This window comes from Lupinus angustifolius, unplaced genomic scaffold (genome assembly GCF_001865875.1).
Source record: "Lupinus angustifolius cultivar Tanjil unplaced genomic scaffold, LupAngTanjil_v1.0 Scaffold_21_13, whole genome shotgun sequence".
Taxonomy (NCBI): Eukaryota; Viridiplantae; Streptophyta; class Magnoliopsida; order Fabales; family Fabaceae; genus Lupinus; species Lupinus angustifolius.
The window spans coordinates 15334-31658 of NW_017719554.1; the positions used below are offsets into that span (position 1 = coordinate 15334).

Genomic DNA, 16325 nt, shown 5'->3' on the forward strand with positions numbered 1-16325 from the left:
TCTTTAGAAAGAAACTTCAAACTAGACACAATAGTACAATGTTTCAGATCAGGTTTACCAAAGTGTCGGATCTGTTTAAATTTCCCAAGAATGATATATTCTTATTAGTATTAGTCATATAATATGGTAAATTAGTTTATTAATTCAACGGCATATAGGGTAACTTATATATTAAAATAAACCTTATATTTATTAATATAAATATTATTATTTGTAATATATAATACAATTCAATAATTATGTTAAAAATAATTATTATATTCAAAGTTTAAAATTATATTATGTCATTTAGAAAATATTAAAAAAATTAATATGCGTATCATTTTTTATTGCTATGAAATCATATGATCAATTTTGATTGATATTTTTCTCTTTTGACTAATTTAATTGTCTGATTATTATAGTTAGCATATTGTACTAGTATATAGACTATTAACGGTTGAATAGACTATAAATGTCATACGATAACTAGTGGTTATATTAAGACTATAAGAGGAGGTGAGGGCAAAATTTTTGTTTTTTAGAATTCAATGTATATCTAGGGACACTTTTTAAAGGTACACGATATCCACTAAATCCAAATCTCTGATTAATTACCAATTTTGCTGCTTTTTAGATTTATAACTTTTTTTGTTATTCTATACTTAGTAGGATATCATGTAATTAATATGTAAACAACTAATTTTCTCCAACACATAAAAAGAAAAATAATAAATGAATAAACTGAAAAAGACAGAATCGGGTTCACTATACAATTTTGACATGTGAGAATTAAAAATATTATGAGGGATAAAAAGTTAAATGATGCAAGAAATACTAAACTTGAGAATATACTATTTCAAAAGTGCACAATATATATATTAAGAAGTATTGAATTTATTCAGGGATGCATGAATAATATGAGAATGTGACGATGATGCATATGCCTTTGGAATGCATGAATATACATGGAAGTACATGCAAAACAACTAAGGAATGCATGATATATTTTGAATACAAGAACCTACTTCAAAAATAGAATTTATTAAGCACGTTATCTGCAATGTGTGTTATGCAGTGTTGTTCAGATGATTTATTTTTATTTTTAATAAATGCATGCATGAATTGATGAATGGATAAGTAAATGAATATATGAATGATGAATCTTTTGAATACATATATGCATATAAGTAGATTCATGTTTGAGTAATGTGTTTTTTTATTTTTAATGAATATATGAATGAATAAGTGAAGGAATGAGCAAATGATGTATCTTCTCCTTTTGGATGAATGTATGTACGATGTATGAATAAAATTTACTTATGCATGAATGTTATGTGAGATGATGCAAAAAGTGTGCCCTTATAGGAATGGACCTTATCGGTTAGCCGTTACTATAACAGTGACAAATCTAAGACCCGAGAGCAGAGTGTATAAGATATGTTAAAAATTAAAATAATAAATATTATCATATATATTAAAAGGTAAAAACATTAATTTAAAAATAAAAAATTTAAATATAGTTAATCAAATAAATTACACACTTCAGAATTGATCTTTACACGACTTCATAATTTGGAATCGTTGAATGATCAACTCATTGCCAATATTGTTGAACACATCTCACTCAATATAAGTCACTAGACATACATTTATCTGCACATCTTCCATTCAATTATGCAACGTGTTTTTTACAATCTTCATAACTCAAAATGCTCGACATTCTATGTTTGTTGTGGCAACAAGTAAAATCATTGTCAACTTCAAAAGAATATAAAATAAAGTGTAAACAATTGTCTTCCACTTTCAATCGACTTCTATGAAAAATTATTGATTCCTTTCGAAGATTATATCAATGATATAATTTTGAAGTTGATTATCAAGCATCACCAAATCAGTTGAACAAAAATCATATTTCTTCAACATGACTTGTAAATACTATTGATGTATAAATTTATGATTTATCATGGTTAATAATTAATAGATATATACTTAATTAATAATGATGGAAACAATGTTAAGCATATAATACAATAAAATGAAAGTTATGATGCAAACCAAGAATATATAGGTAATATATGTATATATATACATATACGTTATTTAAAAAAATCAGGGTGTGTATTTTCACACCCTCAATTGAATGTGGTATCATCCCTGCCTACGAATATGAGATGTAAGGATGGATGTAAGGACGGGGTGGCAACCATCATATAATTCAGACTAACCTATGGCAAATATGGGTGCCCCAAGTTCTTGTTGTGACAGAAATTACCCTTAGGATGATGGTGTTAGAAAATTTCTAATGATTGGTGAAATATCAAACATATGATCTTGAATCTCATGATTTTCACACATAATATAAAACAAGGATATAAAATCATACTTGAATCCATGTTCTCAGATATACTCCTTTGATATACCTTTTGAGAGAGAGTTTTGATATGATGGTCTTCTCAACCAAATCCTGAATTTCTTTTGGGACCTTCGTTTTCTCTGTGATAGGGAGAGGTGAAAACTAATTGTGGTTTGGTGTCTTGGGGACCATAACCATTTCTTATGTGTTAACTTATAGGGTTCTCATTATCCCATATAGGCCAACCGTTTGGGTATCCATTCGTTAAGCACATATTCATTATTAGTTTTAGAAGTCTAATAGGTTGTCAGTAATTAGATCACTTATTTTGTAACACCAAAATAAATAGCCAATATAATTGTATTAAATATATGAATGCACACCTTAATCAGAAATTATGAAGTTCTAACAATCTCCCACTTGGGCTTCATATTTTCCTAAAACAATTAAATCCCATATTCTTTAGGCACGTATCTGTATGCTATTTATATTTAGACTTCTCCTTAATACAATCTGGTCCATATCATATATCAACTATGGAACCATCGCGACCTTTGTCACATTCGAGCGTGACTCAACCACAATGATCATCATACCAATATACTAAATGACATACATCAAATATGGATGAGTGACAAAAATTTCATGCAATGTGATCTTAAACATGTCTATTTCCAACTGGTACTTCTTTATTCTCTAGTGAGATCAATCTAAAGTCTTTAATTGCAACACAATAGTTACAATACACAAGTTTAAAATAGAACAATAAACCATCAACTTTATTATGCACAAAACTATATATGACGTCCAAAGTAAATCATAAAACGTATAGACTTTCACTGAACTAAGGTATCATAAGGAGCAATACTCATATGAGCAATATGCTCATGAAATACTTTAGGTACCAAACTCTTAGTTAGTGGATCAACTAGCATAAAATTTGTCCCTATATGTTCTATGAAAATTTGTCTATTTTGAACACTTTCTTTAACAACTAGAAACTTGATGTCAATAAATTTTGACTTTGTAGAACTCCTATTATTGTTTGAGAAAAGAGTCACAGACTTAGTGTCACAATAAATTCTCGATGGTCTTTTAATAGCATCGACCATACGTAAGCTAGTGACAAAATTTCCGCAACCATATGCCATGGTCTGATGTTTCAAAACAAACCACGAACTCCGCAACCATGGTTGAAGGAGCTATGAGCATCTGTTTAGCAGATTTCCAAGAGATAGCACCTTCAGCCAAGATAAACATATATCCATAGGTGGAGTGTTTGTTGTCTAGAGACCCAAAACGTTGGAGTCAGAATACTCAATAATCTCTAAATTCTCAGACATCTGATAAGTGAACACGCACTCCTTTGTTGATAATAGGTGGTTTCCCATGAAAAGGTATCAATTAATCTGTATAATTTTCCACATACATTTTTACAATTCTTTTCTGTAAGCATTTGTTTTAATTTGTTATTGAAAAACCTAATAAAAATGCACCCGTTAAAAAAAATAATTCAAAACTATCTTATCACTTAATGTTATGGAATTTTTATAGCAAGGTCATGATTCTAGTCGTCTCTAACTTCTATGAAAATGGGAAGAAGGTCTACAACCAATACCAATATACCTATCTAAGTTATTAATTCCATATAAAAAATATAATTAAAAACTATTTTATTGCGTAAATGAACGGAATTGTTATAGTAAGTGAACGTGCAAAGTGTCAAAGCGTTGCACTATTAAATTGTCTATGGTTTGATGAAGACAAGAATTTACTGAAAGCTTGAAGATGACTCAACAAATCAACATGCCATGGATTCAAGGATCTCATATCTAGACTAGGTTCTTGCAAGAGTCACTTTTAGAGTCTTAGATGTGTGTCTTAGATATTGAGCTAGGTTAGGTAAACCTAGGTGCAATTCTCACAAGTCTTAAAAATAATCAAATCATTTACATGAGACATGCCATCTATATTATTATATATTCATGCATTAATCATACATGTTATTTGTGCATCTTAGGCAAAATATATTGGTAAAACATGTATAGATGATAAACATAACATATAGGTACTTTACCATTTTACCATTTAGCTGAAAAATATGCCAGATATAGGATCTATTGAGCAATTGGATTTAAAAAAGCGTAGGCTTCGGGTTATTTCACTAAGAAAAAACTACTTGAATAAAAGGTAGAGTGAATACAAATACAGACCAAACTAATGATATTAAGCATAACAAACATTGTGTTCTTTAAGAAAATTCATTGTATTTTTGATTTTTTTTATAGAATTCTTATTTTTATTTTATTAGATAGATATGAATATATTATATATATGTATAATTTTATTTTTATTATAATTTTTAGATATTAATTAATAGTAACAAATTAGGAAGACTAAAAAAAATAAGTCAAATAAGGTCCCCAAAAAAAAAAGACTTCTTTGATTTGAACTTAGTTAGTTAAAACGAAAAATCTTTTCATTCTGAAATAAAAAATTGAAGAAATCTAATCATATGTAATGACCAATTCAATAATTTCAGTTTAATTAAAATTCTACATCTATGCATATTAAACTTCTAGCAACAATTTTTTATTCCATTTCTAGAGATATTTTTGAACTGGAATTGACGAACAACCAATACTAATAATTGTGTTTATTAATGTCGAATCGAAAATGGGGCGTGGCCAAGCGGTAAGGCAACGGGTTTTGGTCCCGCTATTCGGAGGTTCAAATCCTTCCTCTGCAGCGCACATTCAGTCATGATGGCTTTCCTATTTGAATCAGAATTGTTGAATACAAATTTATATCAGAATAAAGATTAGACCTTTCTATTTTATTGTTTTTATTGTAATCACGGTCGATAATTGTATAATATAAAAAAAATTATTTTATTTATTTCATAATATATTAATAAAAAATGATTTCTTATTATTATATATATATTTTTCTCTTTTCAAAGAAATGAATTTTGACTATTTGACAAAGCATCCAAATAGAATATAAAATCTATTCATACAATAACAATACCAAATTAATTTTAAATTTTTTCGACTTCGTGTTATGTTATTACTTTAGAAATTGCCCGAGTTGAGTAATTTATCAAGGACAAGTGTCTAAGGTTAGTGAAGATTAATAAGTTAGAACAACTTCATAAGTATATTTTTGAGAGAGAAATCGAAAGGATCCAATTCGCACGAGGTTAAATAAAGTCAAATTTGTTGTAATTGGTAAAACTATACCCAATAGTTCAAGGAAAAGCTAAAGGATCCTGGAACTAGTAAATACCATTTTGAAGTTGTCTCAACAGTTCGAACTTTATTAGAATGACGAAAAAATAGATTATGAAGACAAACAAGAAAAGGGGGTAGAGACCGCTCAATAAATGAAATACCTAGGGGTTTTGTTTTCCTTTGAGTTATTTGAGAATTATTTAATTTGAGTTATGAGGTTGCAAATATGAAGAGTTCTTTTTTTCTCGAGTCGTACGAGGAGAAAACTTGTTATATGTTTCTAGGGGTGTGTATTATTCATCTATATCTATCTCAATGAGCCATTTATCGAATCGTTGCAATTGATGTTCGATCCCGAAGAAAGGGAAGAGATCTTCGGAAAAAGGGGATTTTTATGATCCACTAAAGAATAAAATCTATTTAAATATTCCTGTTATTCTTTATTTCCTTGAACAAGGCGCTCAACCTACAGGAGCTGTTCAGGATATTTCAAAAAAGGCAGGTGTTTTTATGGAACTTTCCCCTAATCAACAAAACAAATTCAATTAATGAAATAAAAAAAGAGAGGATGTGGATGAGTTGTATATCGATTTATAGAATTCTTTTCTCTTTTATACCCCTCCCGTTCTCTTGTTCTATTGATACCTACTTTTTTCTTTCTTATTATTTTGTTGACATAGAATGCTATTTTTTATAGCCACAAAAATGGATTTTTATCGATCTTCAAAATGAACATAAAATAATCCAATAGGGATAAAAATATAAGATATAGGGAAAAAACAAATGAATAATGACAAAATGAAATAATAAAATTTTGTCTATAAATACATTACCCCCGAATGGGGTGACTTTTTTGTAGTAAATAAACGAAACGAGATAAAATATTTATATGATTTTTCATCGAATGACTATTCATCTATTGTATTTTCATGGAAATAGAGGAAAACAAACTTTATTGAAAAAGGGTGGGTCAACTCTATGTTGTTAAATAAGGACGAGTGGGGGCTAAGGAAATCAACGAATCGTTTTGGTCCTATTGAAAATACCGGTGTAAGCGAAGACCAAATTTTAACGGATATGGATAAAAACATTCATAATTGGAATGATAGTGACAATTCTAGTTGTAGTAATGTTGATTATTTAATCGGTGTGAGGAACATCCGAAATTTCCTATATGATAATTTTTTATAGTTAGGGATAGTAAAAGGAACAATTTTTCCATATATTTTGATATTGAGAATCCAATTTTAGAGATTGACAATGAGAATTCTTTTCTAAGTGAACCAAAAAGTTTTTTTTTTATATTTATCAAAATTCTAGCTATCTGAATAACGTCTCTAAGATTGATTCCATGTATGATAATAAATCTAGTTGGAAAAATATTATTAATAGTTGCATTGAGAGTTATATTCATTCTCGAATCTGTATTGATAGTTACTTTTTAGGTGATAGTGACAAAAACAATGACAATTACTTTTCTAGTTACATTTGTGGTAAGGGTATAAGTTGCAATAAAAGCGAGTTCAGATATTTGTGAATATTTGTGAACACTGCGGATATCATTTGAAAATGAGTAGTGCGGATAGAATCAAACTTTTGATTGATTCGGGTACTTGGAATCCTATGGATGAAGACATGGTCTCTCTAGAACCCATTGAATTTCATTCGGAAGAGGAACCTTATAATGATCATATTGACTCTTATCAAAGAAAGATAGGATTAACTGAGGCTATTCAAACAGGAACAAGTCAACTAAACAATATTCCCGTAGCAATTGGGACTATGGATTTTCAGTTTATGGGGGGTAGTATGAGATCTTTAGTAGATGAGAAAAATCACCCGTTTGGTTGAATATGCTACCAATCAACTTTTACCTCTTATATTAGTATGTGCATCCGGAGAGGCACGTATGCAAGAAGGAAGTCTGAGCTTGATGCAAATGGCTAAAATATCTTATGCGTTATATAATTATCAAACAACTATAAAGTTATTCTATTTATTGATCCTTACATCTCCTACTACTGATGGGGTGACAACGAGTTTTGGCATGTTGGGGGATATCATTATTGCTGAACCCAATGCTTATATTGCATTTATAGGTAAACGAGTAATTGAACAAACGTTGAATAAGACAGTATCCAAAGGTTCACAAGCAGCTGAATATTTATTCCATAAGGGCTTATTTGATTCAATCCTACCGCGTAATCCTTTAAAGCAACAAGTAGGGCTTGAAATTATTTTTAAATTCTTTTGTTTATTATATTCTAGACTCATTATATATATACAACTATATATATTAGTATATATAAGTATATATACAAGTATATTCACTTACTTAGTTATATTTAATATTTCCAATATACTTATACTAAGTATATTTGAGTATAAGTGATTATAGACCATCTTTATAAGAATAAGAATATAAGATTAATAAAAATATGAAATTACCAAAACAAAATTCTATAACAATAAACAAAATACCAGGTACAAATATTAAATTGAGGTACCCATTCTATGATTAATTTACCCTCCATTTTAGTGCCTTTTGTGGGCATAGTATTTCCAGCAATTGCAATGGCTTCTTTATTTCTTCATGTTAAAAAAACAAGATTTTTAGATATACGGGCAGTAGGGAAAATCTCATATATTTTTTTAGCTCTGGAAGCAATTTGATGAATTACTCCTAAAGGTTTACATGAAAATAGTGTGCTAGTTGATGAAAGTTATTTTGGAAACAAAAAAAGTAAAGTCAAATTCATTTTCATTTGCTTCGGTTAGTTATTCTACCAATTCCAATAAAATTGAACTTAATCTAATATGAGTTGGCGATCAGAAAGTATAAGGATAGAACTTATAAGGGGGTCTCGAAAAACAAGTAATTTATGCTGGGCCCTTATAAGGGATCTTATTGGTTAGAACTTCTAGTTATCTTGGTAGGAATTTGTTATCTTTATTTCTATCTTATCAAGTTCCTTTTTCCACAAGGTATCATGATGTCTTTCTATGGAATCACAGATCTCTCTTTTAGTTCTTATTTGTGGTGTACAATTTCGTGGAATGTCAGTAGTGGTTATGATCGATTCGATAGAAAAGATGGAATAATGTGTATTTTTCGTTGGGGATTTCCCGGAAAAAATCGTCGTATTTTTCTCTGATTCCTTATGAAAGATATCCAGTCCATTAGAATAGAAGTTAAAGAGGGTATTTATATCTGTCGTGTCATTTATATGGAAATCATAGGACGGGGTGCCATTCACTTTACTCGGATTGATGAGAATTTGAACAACATGCTACAGAATTGGCCTATTTCTTGCGCGTCTCAATTGAAGTATTTAAAAAAAAAACAAATTCTATATAAGAGGGGCCTTCTTTGGTTTCAAAATCTGACTAATATTTATTACACGAAGTGCTCTTTCGTGTTGTATTCATCAAAATGGGAAATTGCTTCGAATCTTAACAATTGTTATCTTTTGAACCAATACTTTTATCTTCATTCGAATTACAAATAAAACAACGCGGGAATGTATTTAATTTATATTATACATATGGGCTCTATGACTTGTAATAGAACTTACACTTGGTAGAAATATTATTATCATATAGAGTTTGACAGATGAGGTGACGTTGAGTTCATTAACGACGAAAAATAGCAAAAAATAAAACATTCATTCCCCTTCTATATCTTACATCTATCGTTTTTCTAACCTGGTGCATCTCTTTCATATTTAATAAAATTCTGGAATATCATTCAAGAAAAGAGTATTCTAAAAAAATTAATAGAATTCGAGGAACTGTTTCTCTTGGATGAAATGCTGAAGGAATACCCAAAAACACGTCTACAAAACTTTCATACCGCAATCTATAAAGATACCATCCAATGGATCAAGACACAAAACGAAGATCGTATCCATACGATTTTGCACTTCTCGACAAATATAATCTGTTTCGTTATTCTAAGTGGTTATTCTATTCTAGGTAATCAAGAACTTATTATTCTGAATTCTTGGGTTCAAGAATTCTTATATAACTTAAGTGACACAATAAAAGCTTTTTCGATTCTTTTATTAACTGATTTATGTATAGGATTCCATTCGACCCATGGTTGGGAACTAATGATTGGTTCTGTCTATAAAGATTTTGGCTTTGCTCAGAATGATCAAATTATATCTGGTCTTGTTTCCACTTTTCCAGTAATTTTAGATACAATTTTAAAATATTTGATTTTCTGTTATTTAAGTCGAGTATCTCCGTCACGTGTAGTGATTTATCACTCAATGAATGACTGAAAAACGATCCACTAATACAATTATAAAGTTTGTTATTTTGTATCAAAGCTAAATTGACTTATTCTTATTTTAGGAAATTATTTTCAGTAAATAGCAGAATCACAGACAGGGAACTATGCCAGTGACCTACCTAATTTTATTGTAGAAATTTTCAGGATCAATGATTGGACCATGCAAACTAGAAATGCCTATTTCAATTACATATCCCATTTTTGTACAACAAGGTTATGAAAATTCGCGAGAAGCAACTGAACGTAATGTATGTGCCAATTGCCATTTAGCTAATAAAGTCGTGGATATTGAGGTTCCACAATCGATACTTCCTGAATTCCTTATGATATGCAAGTGAAATAAGTTCTTGCTAATGGTAAAACTGGGCTTTGAATGTAGGGTTGCTCTTATTTTACAAGAGGGTTTTGAATTGGCCCCATCCGATCGTATTTCTCCCGAGATTAAAGAAAAGATAGGTAATTTGTCTTTTCAAAGCTACCGTCCCACAAAAAAAATTCTTGTGATAGGACCTGTTCCTGGTCAGAAATATAGTGAAATAACCTTTCTTATTATTTCCCCAGATCCTGCTACTAAGAGAGATCAAAAACTAATAAAAATATTTAACGTGTTATAATTATAATTGAATGAGCAAAAAAAGATTAATTAGAAGGAAATAGAAATTGGTCAAACAAAGAGTATTTTTAGGAAAAATAGGAAAAAGATCTTTTATTTAGATAGATCGTTTTCCTATTTTTTTTACAATTCCCAGGTAACCATTGATATTTTACTATTACACTTATACTGAATCGTCTTCCCGGTCAGAAATATAGTGAAATAACCTTTCCTATTCTTTCCCCAGATCCTGCTACTAAGAGAGATGTTCACTTCTTAAAATATCCTATATATGTAGGCGGGAACAGGGGGAGGGGTCAGATTTATCCCGATGGGAGCAAGAGTAATAATAATGTTTATAATGCTATAGCAGCTGGTATTGTAAACAAAATCATACGAAAAGAAAAGGGCGAATATGAAATAATTATAGTGGATGCATCATATGGGCGTGACGTAATTGATATTATACTTCCAGGACCAGAACTCATTGTTTCAGAAGGTGAACCTAATAAACTCGATCAACCTTTAACGAGTAATGCTAATGTGGGTGGATTTGGCCATGGGGATGTGAAAATAGTTCTTCAAGATCCATTACGTGTCCAAGGTCTCTTGTTCTTCTTGGTATCTATTACTTTGGCACAAATTTTTTGGTTCTTAAAAAGAAACAATTTGAGAAGGTTCAATTGTCTGAAATGAATTTCTAGGTCCGTGGATTTATCAGCATATTACGCTCGTCAAAATAACTCAATTTTTTGTTTATAAATTTGTGAATTATTTTCTGTATAATAAAAAAACTATGAAAAGTCCTTTCTTTGTGCTGCTTTAATAGATAACTGAAAACCTGAAAACAACTATTCTCAACAGCCCGTTACTCAATTAAAAGGGCATTTAATCGATTAACTGAGTCTCAGAAAGTTTTTCTATATAAACGTTGTTTTTAGGTCTTGAATCATATATCATTTCATTCTTTTTTAGAATTTCTAGTTGCATATTTTTCGTGCTCATTTGTGTCATTTAGGCAGAGAGAAATGCATTGTGAGATAGTGAGAGATAATATCATGTTTAGGGTTTAATTGCGATCTAATTGCATGAGATTAATGTGTTAATCTTTGATATCTGTTCTTGCATGATTCTTGCATTTCTTTAGAAGAATTCTAGGATAGAAATTCTCTGTTTTCGCACATCAATTAACTCATACATATTCATGTTTACTTGTGAATCTTGTATAGGATTTTTAGCTTAGTTTTAATTGTGATATTTTGAGCTACATTGTGCTTTATAATACACTATTTTGTACTATTTTTGTGTTGTAATAAGGGAAGTCGTCTCTTGGTGTCATACCACCAAAGTGTCTCAGTGAGTCTTCACCAAGACTTAGAGGTCTTGAGTTTAGAATGTTTTCTTGGAGAGGATATGACATCAAGCACCTCAGATGAAGAGGAGACCGCCAAGCTATGCCTAATGACCAGAACAAATGAAGCTTGCGACTCAGATTCAAAGGAGATAAACAGTGAGGTATACTCTGACACCTCATCCTCTTCTTCTGATGATTCACCTCCCTATGAGGATTTATATAATGCCTATGACGAATTGCATGAAGAATTAAAAAAAATTAGCTAGGATTAGTTCTGATAGAAAATGAGTAATCCTGCTAAATGAATAGAAAATAGTTTTATCACAGAAACAATTAGATGAGATAAAACTTGAAAATGAGACTTGAGATCTAATATTTTCTTGTAATACATGCAATTGCTCTAATAATAATTTATGTCAATCGAATGTGTGTGATTCTTGTGAGACTTTGAAAAATGAGAATTTGAAACTTAATGAAAAACTCGCAAAACTCATAGAGAGTCAAAATCAATTCGAATATTTGCTTAGTCAAACTAGAAATGTTGGTGACCATAATGAACTAGGATATATTCCGCCTATGCGTAGGAGAAAACCATATATGAAACCTGTAACTCGACCTAATAAGAAAGTTCATTCATGTTTCTATTATGGCACACATGGCCACACTTCCTACTCTTGCTATATCAGGAAGTATGGTATACCTAGTGGTGTATATGTCTGGATGAAAAAGGGAGATAACTCTCTGGTTACTAACAGAAAAGGACCCAATGTAAATTGGGTACCTGAAAAAGACAAGTGATCTATTTTGCAGATATGTCTACGAGCACATGGACAACATTGGTATCTTGATAGTGGATGCTCGAGACATATGATAGGAGATAGATCAAAATTCCTAGATCTATCATTCAAAGAAAAAGGGTTTGGTTTGTCACGTATGGAGACAACAACAAAGGAAAGATACTTGGTACCGGGACAATTGGCAACTCAACTCAGGCAGTGATCGAGAATGTACTATATGTTGAAGGCCTGAAGCATAACCTATTGAATATTAGCTAACTCTGTGACAAAGGTAATCATGTATCTTTTGACTCTCAGTGTTACATAATTCATGACAATGTATCTAATAAGGTCAAATTTTTCGGACATCGTATCAATAACATTTATATGGTTAATGTAGAAGATGTCACGACGTTATTTTCAAAATGTTTTGTTTCTAAAGAAAATGATATCTGACTTTGGCATAGGCGCGTCGCACATATTCATGTAAAACATCTAGATAAATCATCTAAAAATATTTTGGTTGAGGGTCTACCAAAACTTGATTTTAGAACTCATGAAACTTTTGATACTTGTCAAAAATGTAAACAAGTTAAAAACTCTTTTGATAAAAAGAATGTAATATTCACAACAAGACCTCTAGAGCTTCTCCATATGGACTTGTTTGGACCTTCACAAATAATGAGTTTGGGTGGTGGTTTCTATGCTTGGGTAATTGCTGATGATTTCTTTAGATTCACATGGACATTATTTTTATCTTCTAAGAGTGATGCATTCAAATCTTTCAAAAACCATGCCAAAAAAATTCAAAACCAGCTTAATTTTAAAATTGTATTCATTCGATCTGATCATGGTGGCGAGTTTGAAAATCACCAGTTTGATGAATTTTGTAATAAACATGGTATCATGCATCAGTTATCGGCTCCTCGTATCCCTTAGAAAAATAGAGTTGTTGAGAGGAAGAATCGAGTTCTAGAGGAGCTTTCTAGAGCCATGCTAAACGAAAGCAAGGTTCCTAAGTAATTTTTGGCTGATGTTGTGCATACTGCTTGCTATGTGATAAATCGTATACTCTTGAGGCCTACTTGTTTGAAAACTCCATATGAACTTTTAAAAGGCCGAAAACCTATTATTGCTCATTTTCATGCTTTTGGATTTAAATGATTTATTTTAAATAATGGACAAAGAGCGCTAGGAAAATATAACTCAAAAGAAGATGAGGGTATATTTTTGTGTACGAATTTATTTAGGGTATTCATTGCGTAGTAAAGCTTATCGAGTGTTTAGTAAATATTTCATGCAAGTATAAGAGTTTGTACATGTTCATTTTGATGAATCTTCTCCAAAAGAGAAGAGAAATGTATTTTCTAATGATGTTGCAGGTGCTTTAGAAGAAGCATACTCTAAAGACATGGACCAGGAAAAAGAAGAACGAGCAGAGCAAATTGGACAAGATGAGCATCAGAGCATGCCAATCGCGTGGAAGACTAAGAAAGATCATCCACTTGACAAAGTTATAGGTGATATCTCAACGAGGGTGGTAACCCGTAGTTCTTTACGTAATTTTTATAACTTCGTTGCATTCGTATCTCAAATTGAGCCAAAGATCATCGATGAGGCTATTGAGGATGTGCATTGGGGTATAGCTATGCAAGAAGAGCTAAACCAGTTCGTGAACATCAAGTGATTGGTACTACACGGGTCTTCTGAAATAAACTACATGAATCTGGCTTGATCATTAGAAATAAGGGACGCTTAGTGGCCAAAGGCTACAACTATGAGGAAGAAATCGATTATGATGAGACTTACGCTCCTGTAGCCAGATTAGAGGCCATTAGGATGCTTTTATCCTTTGCACCGATTATGAATTTTAAGCTCTTTCAAATGGATGTTAAGAGCGCCTTTCTGAATAGTTACATTCAAGAGGAGGTGTATGTTGATCCACCTTTCAGATTTGAAATATCGGAACCATGTATATAAGCTCAAGAAGGCTCTCTATGGCCTGAAACAGGCTCCTAGAGCTTGGTATGACAAATTGAGCTTTTTCCTTTTAGAAAAAAAAGGTTCGTGAGGGGTATAGTCGATACTACCCTCTTTATATGTTGATTAGATGATCATGTATTATTAGTACAAATCTACGTTGATGATATAATTTTCGGATCTACTAACAACATTCTTTGTAGACAATTTTCTGAGATGCTGCAGGGAGAATTTGAGATGTCAATGATGGGTGAGCTAAATTTCTTCCTTAGGCTACAAATTAAACAAATGGAAAGTGACATCTTCATTCATCAATCAAAGTATTGCAAGGAGTTACTGAAAAAGTGCGACATGGAAAAATGTAAAGAAGCCTCTACACCTTTGGTGTCCGCTTGCTATCTAGACAAAGACGAAAAGGGAAAAGCTATTGAGGTAACTATGTATCGAGGGATAATCGGCTCTTTATTATATTTGACTGTGAGCTGCCCCGATATTATGTTTAGTGTTTGCATGTGTGCTAGTTTTCAAGAATTACCTAAAGATTCACATTATAGTGTGGTTAAACGTATCATGAGATATTTAAAAGGAACAATAAATATGGGATTATGGTATCCTAGGGATGCCTCATTATCCTTGGTTGGGTATTCTGATTCTAAGTTTGCTGGATGTAAGCTGGACCAGAAGAGCACTAGTGGAATTTGTCACTTACTAGGCAGTTCCTTAGTTGCATGGCATAGTAAAAAGCAAGCTTGTGTTGTTTTGTCCATCGTCGAAGCGAAATACATTGCCGCCAGTGTGTGTTGCACTCAAATCCTATGGATGAAGTAGCAACTTAAGGGCTTTGGTCTTAAACTAGAAAGGATCCCCACTAAATGTGATAATACAAGTGCCATAAACATATCCAAGAATCCCGTTTTGCATTCCAGAACCAATCATATAGAAATTAGACATCACTTCTTGCGTGATCATGTTCAAAAAGGTGATCGTGTGCTTGAATTTGTTGAAACTACTAAGCAATTAGCTGAGATTTTCACCAAGCCCCTATCACGAGATACTTTCTATGTTCTTCGAAGAGAACTTGGAATCCTTTATGAAAAATATATTGATTAAAATCGTTTAACTCTTTATTATCTGCTTCGCATGCTAAATGTCTAATATGCTTCAAAATGAATACTTGTTGAATGCATTCCATTCCTAATATGATTCATGATCTAGTATAATATGCTCTATATGTATATGTGGCTACTTAAGATTGCTTGATATATGTATAAAATGCATGCTTCTAAAACTCAAAAACCTTGTTGATTCTATAAATATGATGATTGTTAATCAAATAACTATGAGTCTCAATCGATTAAAATGAGTTCCAATAGTCAACACTTTTTTTTCCACGAAATTTAATCGATTAATGTCCCATCTTAATTGATTACCTAAGCTCAGTTTTATGAAAATATGGAATTTTAAGTATGATTAATCGATTAAGCACTACTTTTAATCGATTAACGAGAGCAGCTTGAAATAGAACCAGAAGTGTTTTTGCCATTTTTTCAAAACCTCTCTATCCCTTTTTCTCTCAAAATCTTAGAGACAACAACATAATCTGAATTCTTAGTCGAAAAGAAGAATAAACCTCACCTTCTACCCACATTGTACTTCATTTCATCTCATTCCCTCTCGAATTGGTCAAGGAAACCCCACTTTCCCAATTCCAAACCGTAAGGTTAGGTTCCCCCCCAAAAAAATCCTTCTTCAACTCGG

The 16325-nt window shown here is 31.4% G+C and overlaps 1 pseudogene; it reads left to right on the forward strand.

The window, feature by feature from the left end:
• Positions 1 to 6200: 6200 nt before the first annotated feature.
• Positions 6201 to 8670, forward strand: LOC109338267 (annotated as a pseudogene).
• Positions 8671 to 16325: the final 7655 nt, after the last annotated feature.